Below are 14,795 nucleotides of genomic sequence, written 5' to 3' on the forward strand. Positions count from 1 at the left end.
ACGGAAGGTGCTGACCTTCCACAAACAGAGGGGAGAGAAGCAAAACAAGGAATTCAGGATGAAAGGCTGCCTTTCCATGCCTTCTCCTCCCAGTTCTGCACACAGACGTTACGTGCAACATAGGCTGGTTTTATATGCAGGTCACTCAGTCATTCTCCTCACATGCACATCAGGCACTGCCAGAAAATGTGGCCATTATCCATCAAGTCCTTTGCTTTAGTCAGCTTCCAGCGGAAGAGTAATAGATGCACTTGTGTTGTCACATCATTGTCCAAAATGTCATGGAGGAAAAAAAAAAAATCCCTGAACATAAACAACTCCCCACGGAAATCACTTATAAAAAAAAGAAGAAAAAGAAAGCAAAGAAGAGAGAAAGAYGTAGAACATTCCTTTTCATCAGGGGTGAATTTATGCAGATAAGTGCCTTTATGAGCTGTATGCCAAGCAAGACAAAGGTACCATTGCCGCTGCTGTTTCCACTAAGTGCCTTAGGATGAAGCAACATGTTAGCACATTGCCTTCAGTTTCCAGGATCCAGAACTAGAAATGATCTTCTCTTTTGGATATCATACACTAAGAGAGACACACCAATTTGAAGGGATAAGAGCAATCCCTTCCTAGGGCACCTGCATTAAGATTCAAGCAGCATAATGAGATGATCCTGTTGGACAGTACAAATCTTCACGGACACTAAAGGAAAAGCAGGGGGAAATAATAAAGATGAAACCAAACATGACAAAAAGCAGTAGTCAAAGTTAGGAGGAAAAGAAGGACAGGCACTCAAACCTGAGTGTGACGGTGGTGTTTCCTGATGCGGTCAACCTCTGATCTCCTTTCAAAGAATTTGCTGAATTTAAAGAATGAACTAAGCAATGCCTCACACCTATATTACACCAGGTAAAATGCGGTCAAGAATGCAGATCTTCCAAGGAAGAGAATGGGAGAAAAAGAACATCTCTTCCAAAGAGATCTCAAAGGAAATTTTAGTGGTATGTGACCTCTRCTCCCAAATGCCTAAAAAATCCTGCGCAGAAGGACCGAAAATCTGCAGAGTAGCTGCCAGGCATGGGGGTCTTATGATATCAATAGATGTTTTCACATTTGCAGCTGCAAATGCCTAATATCAAAACGTCACGTGGAAGGACAAATTAAAATAAATGAGATCTCTGCTTAGTATGATTTCTTTGAATTTCCCTTTTATACAAATATTGTTTGCAACACAAAAAAAGATGCTTGCAAAAAATGGAAATAAAGCTGAAACAAGCCCGCAGGAATCTGGCTCGGAGACAAGCAACATTGGCAGTTAGCCTAACCCATGCAAACTTTGAAAAAGGATCTTTTGACTTGATATGTATAAATATATATGTACCAAGCACTACATACCCTTGGAGACACCAGTTAGAGCCAGACCTGTCTTGAATTTTCTAATTGTGTTTGCATATACCTGGTAAGKAACTGATACATGGGAAATGAATGGGGAGTTTTCAGTCACTTTGGCTCAACACACACACACACACAGGGAGCTGCATGAGAACCAGCAGCAAGTACTGCAGCTCTGACATCCCCATGGCATCTCCAATACGGACAGGCTTTGAATATCACAATTTAAAGTTTTTCACATTGAATAAGTGACGCTGGTATGACTGTTAATGTCACTTCTGGGAGGAAACTGCAGAGAGCAAAGRGGATAGGATAAAAACCAAGATAACATATTATATAAACAGTAGTCTGGCTGAAAAACCTAGAGAAAAGAGACGTAAGGGACACAAGATGAGAAATGAAGAGGGAAGGCACACAAAGGAAAACACACAGCGCTCTTCACATTCAGCCTTTAAGAACAAGCTTCCCATTTTTTTCTAGGAGCCAAAAAAGTTCCAAAACCAGTCTAAGAGCACAGCCTAAATCCATATCTAGTGCCAAACTTGTGTTTGCATTAAATTCCTCCACAGCGCAAGATGCAACACTGTAAATAGGCTCATTTGAGTTATTTTATCAAATTGTGTTAACTTTCTCTCTGCAGCATTCTCAAGGGCTGGCAACACGGAGACGTGCCGGAAATGTAAATCGCTCCCTTTTGATACGATAACCATGCCAGTGAATTGCATCCCAGAAATCAGCTCAGGATTATAGCTGAGAACTCGCTGAAAGGCTCTCAGCTGTGGCTCGGTGCCAGAAGGGAATGTTTCAGCTGGCAGGTCAGTGCAAAAACGGTCTCAGGTCGTGGGCACGAAGAACAATACGGAACGTGGTTGCACGGACCCGCTGCACAAGCCTCCAAGCCAACAGCCGCAGGGTCAATATAGAATTAAAGGAGGCCAAACAGGTGTTAAAAGCAAGTGTATATTTGTGTACACAAAGTGTGTATTTGTGTACACAAATACGTGGGAGAGTTGTATTAAATATGAATGACTACCTAGGAAAGCGACAGCCAGCATGCYGTGGGATATTATCTATTTGCCAGGCAAATATATGCATTTATAAGTAACCACACAAATGCAGCATTTGCAAGACACTTCTTGTGCTAAAGAAGGTTATTAGAATCATTTTAATCATATATAATTTACTTAAATAATTTTTCTCCTTGAAAAGTTCAGCTGTTATCAGAATGCTAATACGTATAATCTGAGTGTGTCAATGGTTGTTCTCTCAATAACTTATTTTCATGTTTAAAYGCCACTGCTAACAGCTACTTGTATTAACACTGGACCAGGTCTCTGCTGAATTCAGGTACTGCACAAACACAAAACAAAACACTGTCAGAACCCTAAGGAAATTGCTGCCTTAGCAGAACAGAGGCAGCACATGGATAGAGGCAGAAATAATCAKGAAATAGCAGTTAACAAGGCAGAGTGAGTCTCAGCAAACCAAATCCCCCATTGCTGTGAGCCCGGAACAGGCACCACCACAAAGACGAGCGGTGCCCGGCGTGGTCCTGCTGCTCACCGTGTCCTGCAGCTCCTGCCTCAGCCCTGGGCACCAGCTGCTTCCTGGCACGTCTGCTGCCTCCTTCACCCACTCCATGTCTTGGTTTTCAGCAGGCAAGCACCAAAAAGCCAAGCACCAAAAGGCCTGACTTGTCTCTGCAGCACCTARCATAGTAGTGTTCAAATTGGTCTTATAGGCAGATAAATTATATTTATATATATAAATATAAAATATAGAATGTGTGTATATATACACACACACACACACACGCACGCACACATATAAAAATAATAAAATGACTTCTTAATAATGATGTTTCTTAATAAGCTGCCCAACAGAGCATTACTACACTCACATAGATCTGAACCTAGAACTACTATACACAAAGAAATTCAGATCTTGGAGTTATCCATCAATACATGAGCAATAACACTGCCTTCTGATAGCTTTTWATTCAGTCTGCACATCTCTCTCTCAATCTGAGCCATGCAGAGGAGGAGGAGGAATGGCTAACACATAGTTGTATCATCAAATGGAGACACGTGCTCTCAGTAAATGTTATGTACTGCATCTAGTCCCAGCCAGAGCCTCCAGATGCAACTGTACTACACGCAACAGCAATAAAAACTAGCCCTAGATATGGCTGGATGAATATGAAAAACAAGCCCCATAAAGGCATTTAAAACATCCTAAAATAGTTGACTGTAACAGAGACAGCATTGCCAGGATAAAGCAATGTTGCTGGAAGGTTTTATTTCAGCATATTTGCCTCAAACAGCTACTTATAGCTTTACCTTTCATACTAATTTTATGCCAATAAAGTATCTTTTTTTTTTCATCACCAAACCTGTCTTAGACAACACATGCCCTTTCCCTGTGACTTTCAGTTTCTAAATCAAATGCTTCAAAGTCATGAGATGTGAAAATAAAAGCCTGCACCGCACCAATCCATCCCTTTCTCAGGACCAGCTCCACACCATGTTCAGCCCTTGGAAAAGCAGCAGGAATTGACCAGTGTTGGTTCTGCACCACCCCAGCTACCTGCCCCACAAGGCGGGTGGGATGGGTGGGCAGGACAAGTTGCAGCACCCAGGAGGTCCCTCCAAAGGCATCACTTTGCCAGTGGTGGAAAAGGTCTAACCAGCAACAAGGCTGGGTGCTGCTACTAGGAGTACAGGAAAGCCTGTACTCAATCCTGCTAAGTGCACTGATATTCTGCTCTCTCTTCAGTGAGGTCCTGATACAATAAATCTTCAAAATAACTCTACCTGTATAAAAAAGGAAACTTGTTGTTCAGCACTTTGTATCTACGTGCAGGAACATAATGAACTATACCTTTTTGGCTGGAATTCAGCTCTTCCCAGTCTTCAACTGAGAAGTCTTTATTTATCATTGTTGTTTTCTAAGTTTTATACACTTTTTTTTCTCTCCCTTAATGCCTCTCAGACCTAAAGCAACCAAAAGAAATTACTTCTGAAAGCCAACTATTATGGAGAATGTACCCTGAACAGTAGCTTGTGTCTCATATCTACTAATTATATTACTTCTACAGTAAGATTTGTAGCAAATTGCAAGGTAAGAGGGCAGTTCCCTTACTGGCATGATCAGGGACAAAAAAGAGCATGCAAATGGACCACGCTTGCTCTTAAATCACCATTAGCAATTCTGAATCTCTCTGCCTGGTATTTTCAAATCAAGCCTATTTAACTTGCAAAAGTAGGTCAGGTTTTATTGATCACCTCTAATGCTTACAAAAGTGCTCTTAAAAAACTGAGAATAATGAGACATAAATACACAGCACAGTTTGTAAAGGCTCACTAAAAAAAATGTGTGACAACATTTACAGCCTTCAATCTACACTGTTCTTTGCACATTTTCTATATTCACTGGATTGCATATCATATGCTTGCCAATTCAAGAAAGAAAGAAAGAAAAAAGAAAGAACCATTACCACATTACCAGAATGGAGATTAGCATTTGCCCTTACTAAAAGCACAAATATTAACTTTTAGAAACCATTCACAATGTAGAAGCCCATTTACTTCCCAGTTATTATTCCACAACTCTTTTTCTTACTGCAGTATTTTGTGACTGGATTTCCTACTCAGAGTTCCTGCTTTGCCCTGAATTTTGAACTACTGGTGACATTATTCGAGTTGTTATGGCATCACGTAAAGCTGCTTTCAATTAAACAGAGTTTCTTTCTCCTACACCTTTCAAAGAAAGACCATTAGATCTATAACATTGATTAGCTTTTTAAATAAAGAAGCACTACTTGAAGAAGCCAGGCTTTAAAGGAATAGGATGATAAATACCGGAAATAAAAATACGTGATCAGACTGAAGACCAATGATCCATTGCTTAGTAGAGAAATAAAAGAATACCTAAATAAAGAGTTGCAGCATTCTCCACCCATGCAGATATGCACAGACCTAATACACAGCGAGACTTGCATGCAATGTTACCTGATACGAGTTCTTCTTCCCTATCCTAGCTTTTAATAATGAGTTTCATTTACGAACCGTCTCTCAGAGAAATGAAAAGTATTTTTCCAAGCAAAATTAAGCATGATTTTCACTTTGTTATTTTTCATGTTATGCTAAAATAAAATCTCAATGGGTTTTTCGGTTGGAAACTGCTACATAGCTCCCATCCCTACTATTAAACACTCATTTTTATGGCTTGGGAGAGATTCTAAACATAACCATATTTGCAGGCACAAACACAAAATCTGYTTCTGGTTAATGTACTAGAACAGAGACAGGATTTCTGGATTCTGTTCTCCTGCAGACTTCTTGTGTGCACTCAGAGAAGTTATTCAGTCCCTACCCAGTTTTCCTCCTCCACCTATGAACAGGTGAAGTGCATAAATTGCTAGGTGCCGAGGTCACTCTTTGGGGCTATGCTGGCCAATAAGTAGAAAGCCACTAATAGGCAGCATAAACCCCCATCATCAAATGCTTATTAGCCTCCGAAATCGAGAAAACAAGTAAGCAAAATCACATTACCCTGCATAAAGTTGGTAAATATTCAGTGACGAGCAGCTACAGCATCATTTTCTATTACTTATTTTAATGAAATGTCACCTTTGAAACTCAAAGATACTTCCTCATTATTTTGGCAATGGGAAACTTGGGCAGTTATTTTCCAGGAAACACAGCCTGCCTGACAGGTCTTAAATGAATAAAAGTGATATTATTACAATTATCAGTAGAAGATGTCCCTCATCAAAACGTGTCTGGATTTTAATTGACAAGGTCTGGGTTAATGCTGCGAAAATGCCAATGAAAGCAAAGCCCGTGGTTCAAACTAATTGTCAGCACTGAGCCACCTCAACCTCTAGCCCGCCACGGATTTATCACTCCGTGCACACTGTACTCATGACAAGCAACATTCGAATTAATCATTGACAACGAGAAGTTCCTCCCAGACAGCAAGCGAGCAGGGTTCGTGCTTGCCCATGCCCACCTGCTCCGTGGAGAGGGAGCTACAAGGGAGCTACAAGCTTTCTTAACAAGCAGCRCTTTTGCAGTGTTGCCACCTCCTCTTTTAAGAGCGCCATCAGGGAAAGTTCTAGTGCTCCCAAAAGGAGGGACAGACACACACTAGCTGGTRCAAACTGCTATGTGGATATGACCCAATTCCCTCAAACCTCCATGACCATCATTCCTGGCATCGGCTCCACCAGGACTTCCACCGCTTCCATGCACGGTTAGACGACCAGGGCCATGCATGAGCACAGACTCCATCACTGCCGCTATGGAGCTTCCTTAGTCCCCATTATACCCTCCAACTGGACCTGCCTGCCTGAGAAKGACAAGCCCAGCACTCTGCTCTCCCACCCTGCTCTACTGGGCAGTGGTCCAGCCCTCTACAGCCTCTATGCCGTGCGCCCAGCCGGCTTTCGCTGCCAGTTCACATGGACTCATCCCAAACTAAAGGAGACTTTTTTTTTTAAGCACTAAACTATGCAAGTGAGCAGCCACCACTTGGCTCACCCAGCAAGTCAAATCAAGGCCACATGCAGCTCACAAGCATCTCCATGAGCTTCCTTTGCTCTAGCTGTCACTGCTCACAGGCCACACTGACACACAGCACAAGACAGAGTCAAAATCTCAGGGAAGCAGCCAGCAAAGCTGAGACTCAAGCTCAAGTACAGGCCAAGGACAGGCCTCCTTTGTGGTCACGGCATCCCAGCAAGGTACAACCATATGCAGAACCATTTACAACCTCCTTACTTCAGGTTTAACCACAGTAACACTTGGGAAGGTCCTCAAAGTTGTAGTGGCAGTAAGCATCACTTTTCACACTCAATTCTGTAAGGAAGAAAAAAAAAAAAAGGAAAAAAAGCTGTGAGAGACATTCCAAATTCAATTTTACTTATATTTACTCTATTCCCAGTATGCTGGCACAGCCCTTCCAGGGTATTTCCAGGCAAARGACAGAAGCTGAAAACCTCCTGTGCTGAGAGGCGCATTGTGTCTGCTAACACTGCAGCTTTACAAGGCTGTTGCCATCACACACATCAGAATCCTTTCAGGCTAAACATAGACTTCATTGAAGAAAGTTACAACTTTTTTTTAACCTAAGCCAAACAGTCATTTACAGAAGTTGTCAGGGATTCCCCAAATCCTAACTCTTTTAGGCTCTTCCATGAGTTGCGTAGACTTAGGTAAAGAAAGAAATCTTTGCACTTAAATAAAGTTCACCGTGTTGGTTCTGCAGTGCTCAACTCAAACCACCAAGACCCAGCATGCGACTGTGACACCAGAACAGCACCCGACACACACATGGCATTGAGGTTTCCAGCAATTATTTCTGCGGTCATTAAGACAGAGATTGTTCAGGGACAGAGCTGTTCCTTTGGGTAATTACATTCCCAGGGCTACATGGTGCCTGACAAACGTTTTTTTCAACCCCTACCTCATAGGTCAGCTTTGCGGATTGTTATGAAATAAATATGTCATCTCAATGGCAGTKTTCTTAGTCACTCTCAAATGCAGAAAACATAACAAGCTATAGCTCATCTGAACTTGAACATGAGCTAGTTATCACCACAAAGAAACAAAAGASATTTCACACTGACTTCTTGCTGCTCATGTGCGACTTCCCTGTCACAGACATTGACCTTTATCAGCTGGGATGTGTGGTTAATCTAACCATCACCCTGGGCAGTGTCACTGCTGCAAACCGAGCAGTAAAGGCCTCAGAGTATCCCAGGTGTGTCCTTTCCTCAGACTTTGCTCTGGTAACGTTTCCACTATTCTATGCAATATTCTCATCTTTTTATGTGATGCTCTAAGCTTAGAGAATAAGAGTGCCTTAACTGCATGGTAGGAGAAGGGTAATTCACAGTTCATTTTCCATATGAACTGCTGGCCATCCTCCTCTTCCTCTCTGCTAAGCTGCAAATTGCCAGTGGATCCTTTTCTAAGAGCAGGCATGACACAGAGCAAGAAGTATCAGATTATTATTTAATCCTTTACAGTAATTACAGTAATAAACTAGCCAAAAATGAGATGCAACCAAGCTGAGGTGCAGGGAGAGCAGTACCAAAGAGAAGACAGGAAGCCCGAAGGTGCTTATCATCCAAGAAGGGCAAAAATGAAAGAGAGAGAAAAATGGGATGAAGATGATGAAAGCATTTTTCAGAAGGGGGAACCTTCCTGGAGTTCCWTATTTTCTTTCCGAAATTCAATTCAGTTCTGATAGCGATAACAGTTTTTAATTCACTTTGCATCAAGATGCTTGCTATCAGAAATTGTGCTTTGATATATGCCAGGCTGATAGATTCAATAAAAGCACTATCAAGGGAAGTCAGGTGTATATGGTTGCAGAAGTGCTATCATCAACATAACTTGTAGCTTGCTTAAAAGCAAGACTGCTGACGCTGCAACTAAATATGCAAAACAGAAGCCATCAGATTTCCTCACCTTGGCAAAACAGGTCAGAAAAACACAAGAATATTAGTCATACAAACAAGCTCAGTCTGGTTTATTGATGTACTACATACTCACTGAAGAAAAACACATGTAAGAAGTGATCCTACACACAGTCCAATTTTCCTAAGACTTCGGTATGCAAAAAAACAGTCAAGCAAAATAGAGTCCATTCAATAAAAGGTTTGAACTTAACATTGGAAATTAAGTAGATATTSGTGGATACTCGAATTAAACTTTTACTTCCTAATGCAGGAGGAGAATTGTGTTAACAGATTTTCAAATACAAGAGTAGACCTATATCTCTCAACAAGGCACTGAAAAGTCACATTAAGGTCTTATTTTGACATCCAAACTGAAAGGCGTGTAAAATCATTTAATAAATTAAGTTATACAAAAAGCAAGAAAGGTATGAAGAGAAAACCACCTAATATAGGGAATGACAAAAAGACACCTGTACCCTGTCCTAATTTAGAACAAGAAGGGCTGTGCATAAACAGGTGATGCCTTCTCGTCAGAGGAAGCTTTGTGGATACAGGACCATCACAGTTACACCACTGTCCTTAAAACAAAGAGATGTTTTTAACTCAGGAGGATTCCCAGGTTAGGGATATGAAAAAAAAATAAAAAGAAAAAAACAAGAAAAAGAAAGAAGTGAGACTGCAATTAAGTTTTTCAAAAATATAAATAAAATCACAGCTTAAATAACGTAAAGGAAGAAGATTCAAAGTAATTCATAGGAAAAAGGCAAAGTACCTTGGGAATTTATGCCCATGTAATAAAGACAATTAATTGCTAAGAGATCTATAAAACACATTAAATGAGCAAAGATTTCCATTTTTACAATGAGCAAAGATTTCCTTTTTCACTTCTACTTACACGATCAAATTTATTAACTATATTTAATGCTACTTATATTTTTCTGATGTATTTATTAAATGTGCTTTTTCAGCAAAACACTCAGYTTTAATAACAGGATTCTACTAAAAATGAGAAATTTAAGAAAAAAATACTGCTATTCATGTTATCTCCACTTCAGTTAAAAATAATGCCTTACACAGTAAGATTAGCATCACCACAACCACATAAGAGCAGTTAAAAGGGAATCGCCTTATTTCACATAAGCAAACAACATAATGTTGCAAATATGAATGTACTTAGGTAAGTGTTTTCTGTACACAGCCTGCCATTTCCAGCAGAAATTCACAGCCAGAGGTGCTATGTTTAAATTCGGGGTCTCTGTGTCTTTTGGTGCTGCCTGCAATCACTGAACTAAAACCTCTCTCTCTGCAACAAAAAGACACAACTCAGCCAAGGCCRCCTTCATGTGTCCAGCTGTGGGCATCCAAATGCACACATGGCACTTATGCTGCCACACAAATTTCAGAGATATTGATGCTGGCTCCTTAGATGTGACCTAAAAGCAGCTGCATTCCTTAGTGTCTCTCCGTGAAATGGAGACAAGCAGCACTTCTCTCTCATGCGACAGTGTCATGAGAACAGATAAATTAAAGATGCTGGTGGTCAGTGATGCCAGTAAGCCAGGAGCTCCAAAGACAAAGGGTAAAAATGGATCTTAGCTTGTCTACTGAACAACAGAGGCATTGCCAGCTCTTGAAATGTCAGCAAGAGCTTCACAACCTGCAATACTCTTCTGAAAGATTAAGAGTTGCAATAACTACCTGAACCATCGTTCATTAAGCAGCAAGATTTTTAGCCCAAATGGGCACAAAAAGCAAGAAAATGCAACCAAAGCTCAATCTAGTGTCTAATGCCTTAATACTGAGTAAGCCAAAAGTGCAGGAAATGCATTTGGGGAGTTGTGCACAGTCCTGCACAACCTCCAACTGAGATTAATACTCACTGCAGCCAGGACATTCCAGCTCTCTTTAGTTTGTCTCCCCCTCCCTTCAAGCTGCAATAGCACGAAAATCAGCCAAGTCACCCAAATCCGGTACCAGTCCCCAGCACTTGCAAGTGGCAAGACAATCAGTAAAATGCACATACTGTTAGCAAGGAATTTTTTTTGCTTCTAACAYGCTTTTGCTTCTGATCTCAAACAGAAACACAGAACAAACCAAGCTGTTATGATTTCTACCTCATAACAGTGCAAAAATATTTCCGCACATGACTGAAGAAGTCCCCTTGATTATTAAATACTCCTCCTACAGCCTTCCATCTCTAGGTATTATAATCAGAGGAGCAGCAGCTTGGAAATAAACAGCAGTAAAGATGGCAACAAAAGCTGAGCRATGTTTAACTGCTCTGTCTATTCAGCAGATACTGCTGAAGAGGATAGATAAGGAATATTGCAGTGACAGCAACGGTAAGACTGCCCTGTCCCTGACACAGTCCTTCTTTTCTTTTAAAAATGTCTGGAAAAATTAATAATCTATGATACGGCTGGAATAAACCTGTCCTGAGCATCTCCAAGCTGAGCACATCACTGAAGTTATTCCCACCAACCACCCCTGTAATCCAGGAGATGGGCAGCTGCCTCCAGAAACCATTYCACAGCAGACCCATAAGATGCCCAGCCCAAATCTCCTCCTAGAAATGCCTCACTGACTACGCAAGGAGCACAATGAATACTTAAAACACAATGAATACCTATTTGCTATGGCACTGCACAACAGTGCACCGTGCCCGGTGCCTCCTGCAGAATTGTGCTGAAGCAGGTGAATTTGATGCTGCAATTTGCAGAAAAAACACTATTGCTGCAGCTGGATTAAAAAAGCAGAATAATAAATGCTCTTTCCTGCCTGTCTCATGCAACATGGTAAGACTTTTAAGCAAGTCTGACCTCTTATTTGTTTGCTTTTCCCTCCCTAACGCCATGCATTGGTGTTACATTGCTGCTGCACTTTTCTCAACAAGACTCTACTGCTGGTTCAGTAATGAAAAGAAGCCAATATACATGTGTTAAAACAAGAATTGCATCATCTCACATTGTTCTACTGAGACCTAGGAAATAATACTTTAAAATTCATTTCTTAAAAGCAAAGTTTCCCTTGAAAGAAATAACTTGGCCTACATAAAAGGAGCTATAGTATCAAAGGCAACATTACTGTAAATGCTTCTCACAGCAGAGGCTTTTTCCACCGTGCATTTTTCAAGCCCTGATCCTCAAATTCTTGCTAAAGTAGTGCTGCATATTTTCTTGCACAAAAGCAAAGAAGTATTTCTGTATGACAGCCTCCATGCACGCAAAAATATTAAGTGTCACACAGCAAAGGGAGAACATAAGATCATGTAGAAACTGGTATTTTTTCTATCTTTGGCAAATACCGAGACTATACAAAGTACTAAGGAAAGAATAAGGCCTTATTACAAATCAGTTCCTTTATTTTTCTTTCCTCTCTGGCCCTCTGAAATGCGGTCATGGCCATTAGTGAAATGCAACAAATTAGACTTTCAAAATGCAGATCCCTATCAACAAGTCTACATCAACAACGGCAAAACAACACCATCAATGAGCATTTTATTCAACAAAATCCTTGATATAAACAAGTCTGAGGCTTTAAAAACACATTATACTTGATGAATGCTATGCAAACTCAGAAAGAGTAAAGACTATTTACCAAGGCGGTATGAGTACAGCATGCATGTTGCAAGAAGCATCCAGGCTAGTATTTATTCTGTTTTCCCCCTATGCGGATATTTAAAAAAAGAAGACAAAAGCAAAGGCAAAATCACACACCTTACCAAACCTGATAGTTATGTTGGACAACTCGTTTCAGAGTAACATTGGTGTGACAGTAAGTTCCTCAGGTGACCACCAAAGGTGATTCCTTTCTAAGCTCTCCAGAGGCTCCAGCCTTGTCCCTGAGGAAGATGCAGAGTTCTCCAGCACTTTAGAGCCTCAGCTGCAAAAGATGCTGTTGAAAAAACAAAAAGAGAAGAAGGTGTGGCATTAAATTCTAGGGTCAGTTGTTTGGCAGGCTCAGGGCTGAACATAAGACAACATCGGATAGGAATGAAATGTCAAACTAGGACACAGAGTCTGTGACAATCCATCATACGTGGCACCTTCTGAGGGCWATCTTTGAATTCAAGAACTGTGGTGCATAGCTATTCCTGCCTTACAATGCTTTAATAGTGTCCCTACACCAGAAAATGAATGCCAGCCTGGCTACATTTTATTCCAGTCTGAGATCACACTAAGAAAGTAGAGGACTACACTTCTCCACAGGGAATATTTTAATTCATTATGACATTTCTGCAAAATAACAGGGCCTTTATATTAAAAGCACAGACATAGGCTCAGTTTTCATATTTTGCACTCTTAAAACATCCCTCCTTTAGGGAGTTCAAAGCCCCTAAGCAAGCAATTACGTTAGGCCTTATAGCTAATGGGTAGTGCTGACTGCTGCCCAATATTCAATGACAGGTTCCTGAAGTTCTGCCCCAAATCAATCGTTAGGGACAGGTAAATGGTCGGAGGCTGTCGGGGAGGCTGGGAGGTGCGTATGSTTCTTGGCACACATTTGCTTCCATGGAAGTGACCTGAAAAGGTGTTGAGACTGCATTTTTCATATTTCAGACCACCTGCATCTCTCAGACTCAGTCATGAAGGACAAAAGTAGACCTTTATAGTCGGTACCCTCTTCCATCCTTACCATAACGCCCTTCATTTCAAATAGCAGACGAAAAATCAGATTGCCAACTGAAAAGGCTGCTGAGTGACTTATGGTAGAGGAATGGCTGATGCTGCAGTAGTTTGATCTGCAGGCAAAAGCAAGACCTAATTCTACTGCTTTTAAGGGATTTCTATCTCTGGGGACCAGAGTTACAATTACCTTTCCAATTTTTCTCTTAAAGTTGCAATGCAAAAGAAAAAAAGTGAGGAAGAAAATCAGTTGTACATTTTTGTGTATTAGCTGCAATTGAGCTGAAGAGCTGAAGGAGCAGTAGTGGGACTAGACCATCATTTCAAACTTAGTGTAGGAATCTGGTCTAAGGTTGGGAGAGATATGTTTTTGAAAGCTCCTATTTAGCACAGCTTGTCTATGCTTCTCTGAAGCAAATCTGTTTAGTGAGGAGCAGTAGGCACACTGCCTTAACACACTGCTATGCATGCACTCCGAGCTCCTGCAGCGCCCGAATTCCTGCACTGCTGGGTGGGTCATAAATTACAGCTCAGGCAGGAGAGTGCACTTGGCCCAGACAAAAAAAGCTTACCTCACTGCTAACCATTATGGGAATGAGAGCACAGCAGCAGAGAGCTGCAAGACGTTGCTGCAAATCCCAACCCAAGCCGGCGCCTGAGCCAGGCTCGGAATAGCCAAGCAATCCTTCCCACCCTGATGACATCTTGCCCAGTGGTAGCAGGACATGTGCACATGGAGGGGAAAGCAATAAAATGGAATGACTGTGCAGACTTCCTTCAACCCCGGGTACATGGTAATTAAATGCAACCTGTGGGCAGGGTTCSTGTAAGCAGCAACATGCAAAAGCTCCAGCCTGAATTCAACACACTTCATCTCTCCTCAGAGGATGTGCATCACACCAACATGCATGTAAACACCTACAGACATAGCGGCTGGAAAGTGACTCAAGGAGATTATGGAAAACTTGGCATTGCTCCTATTTGAAACAAATCTAAAACTGAATATACAGAAATGGTCCGTATACTAGAAATTCCACAGTTCCAATATTTCCAATGGAGACTGCACAGGTCTACAGTAGGAGAAAGTATGAGCTATACAAAGTAAATATACACATTCTGCATAACCAGTCCAATCAAATATTACGTTCAAAAGGCACCACTTCCATCCCAATATATCCCCAAACCACAAATCTATGAAGACAAGGAGAGTATCTCAAAGGAAGCCTTGCCCTGTTCCTACATTCTTCTTTAGCCATCTGCTGTTGATGACTGACTGGCAAAGGCAACCCGTCAGCTTAATTTCTACCTGATCCCATATATCC

General features: G+C 41.2%; 1 protein-coding gene across 4 annotated transcripts in view; it reads right to left on the minus strand.

Moving 5' to 3' along the window:
• SGCD (sarcoglycan delta) overlaps positions 1 to 14,795 on the minus strand; it is a 236,370-nt gene that overhangs the window by 168,922 nt on the left and 52,653 nt on the right. For all 4 annotated transcript variants that reach the window (XM_026047658.1, XM_026047661.1, XM_026047659.1 and 1 more), the window contains exon 2: positions 12,565 to 12,742. The gene's annotated coding sequence lies outside the window, so the exon portion shown is untranslated. The remainder of the gene's footprint in view (positions 1 to 12,564; positions 12,743 to 14,795) is intronic.

The sequence above is a fragment of the Nothoprocta perdicaria genome, unplaced genomic scaffold, assembly GCF_003342845.1.
Source record: "Nothoprocta perdicaria isolate Ctin4 unplaced genomic scaffold, notPer1 scaffold_5, whole genome shotgun sequence".
NCBI classification, from domain to species: Eukaryota; Metazoa; Chordata; class Aves; order Tinamiformes; family Tinamidae; genus Nothoprocta; species Nothoprocta perdicaria.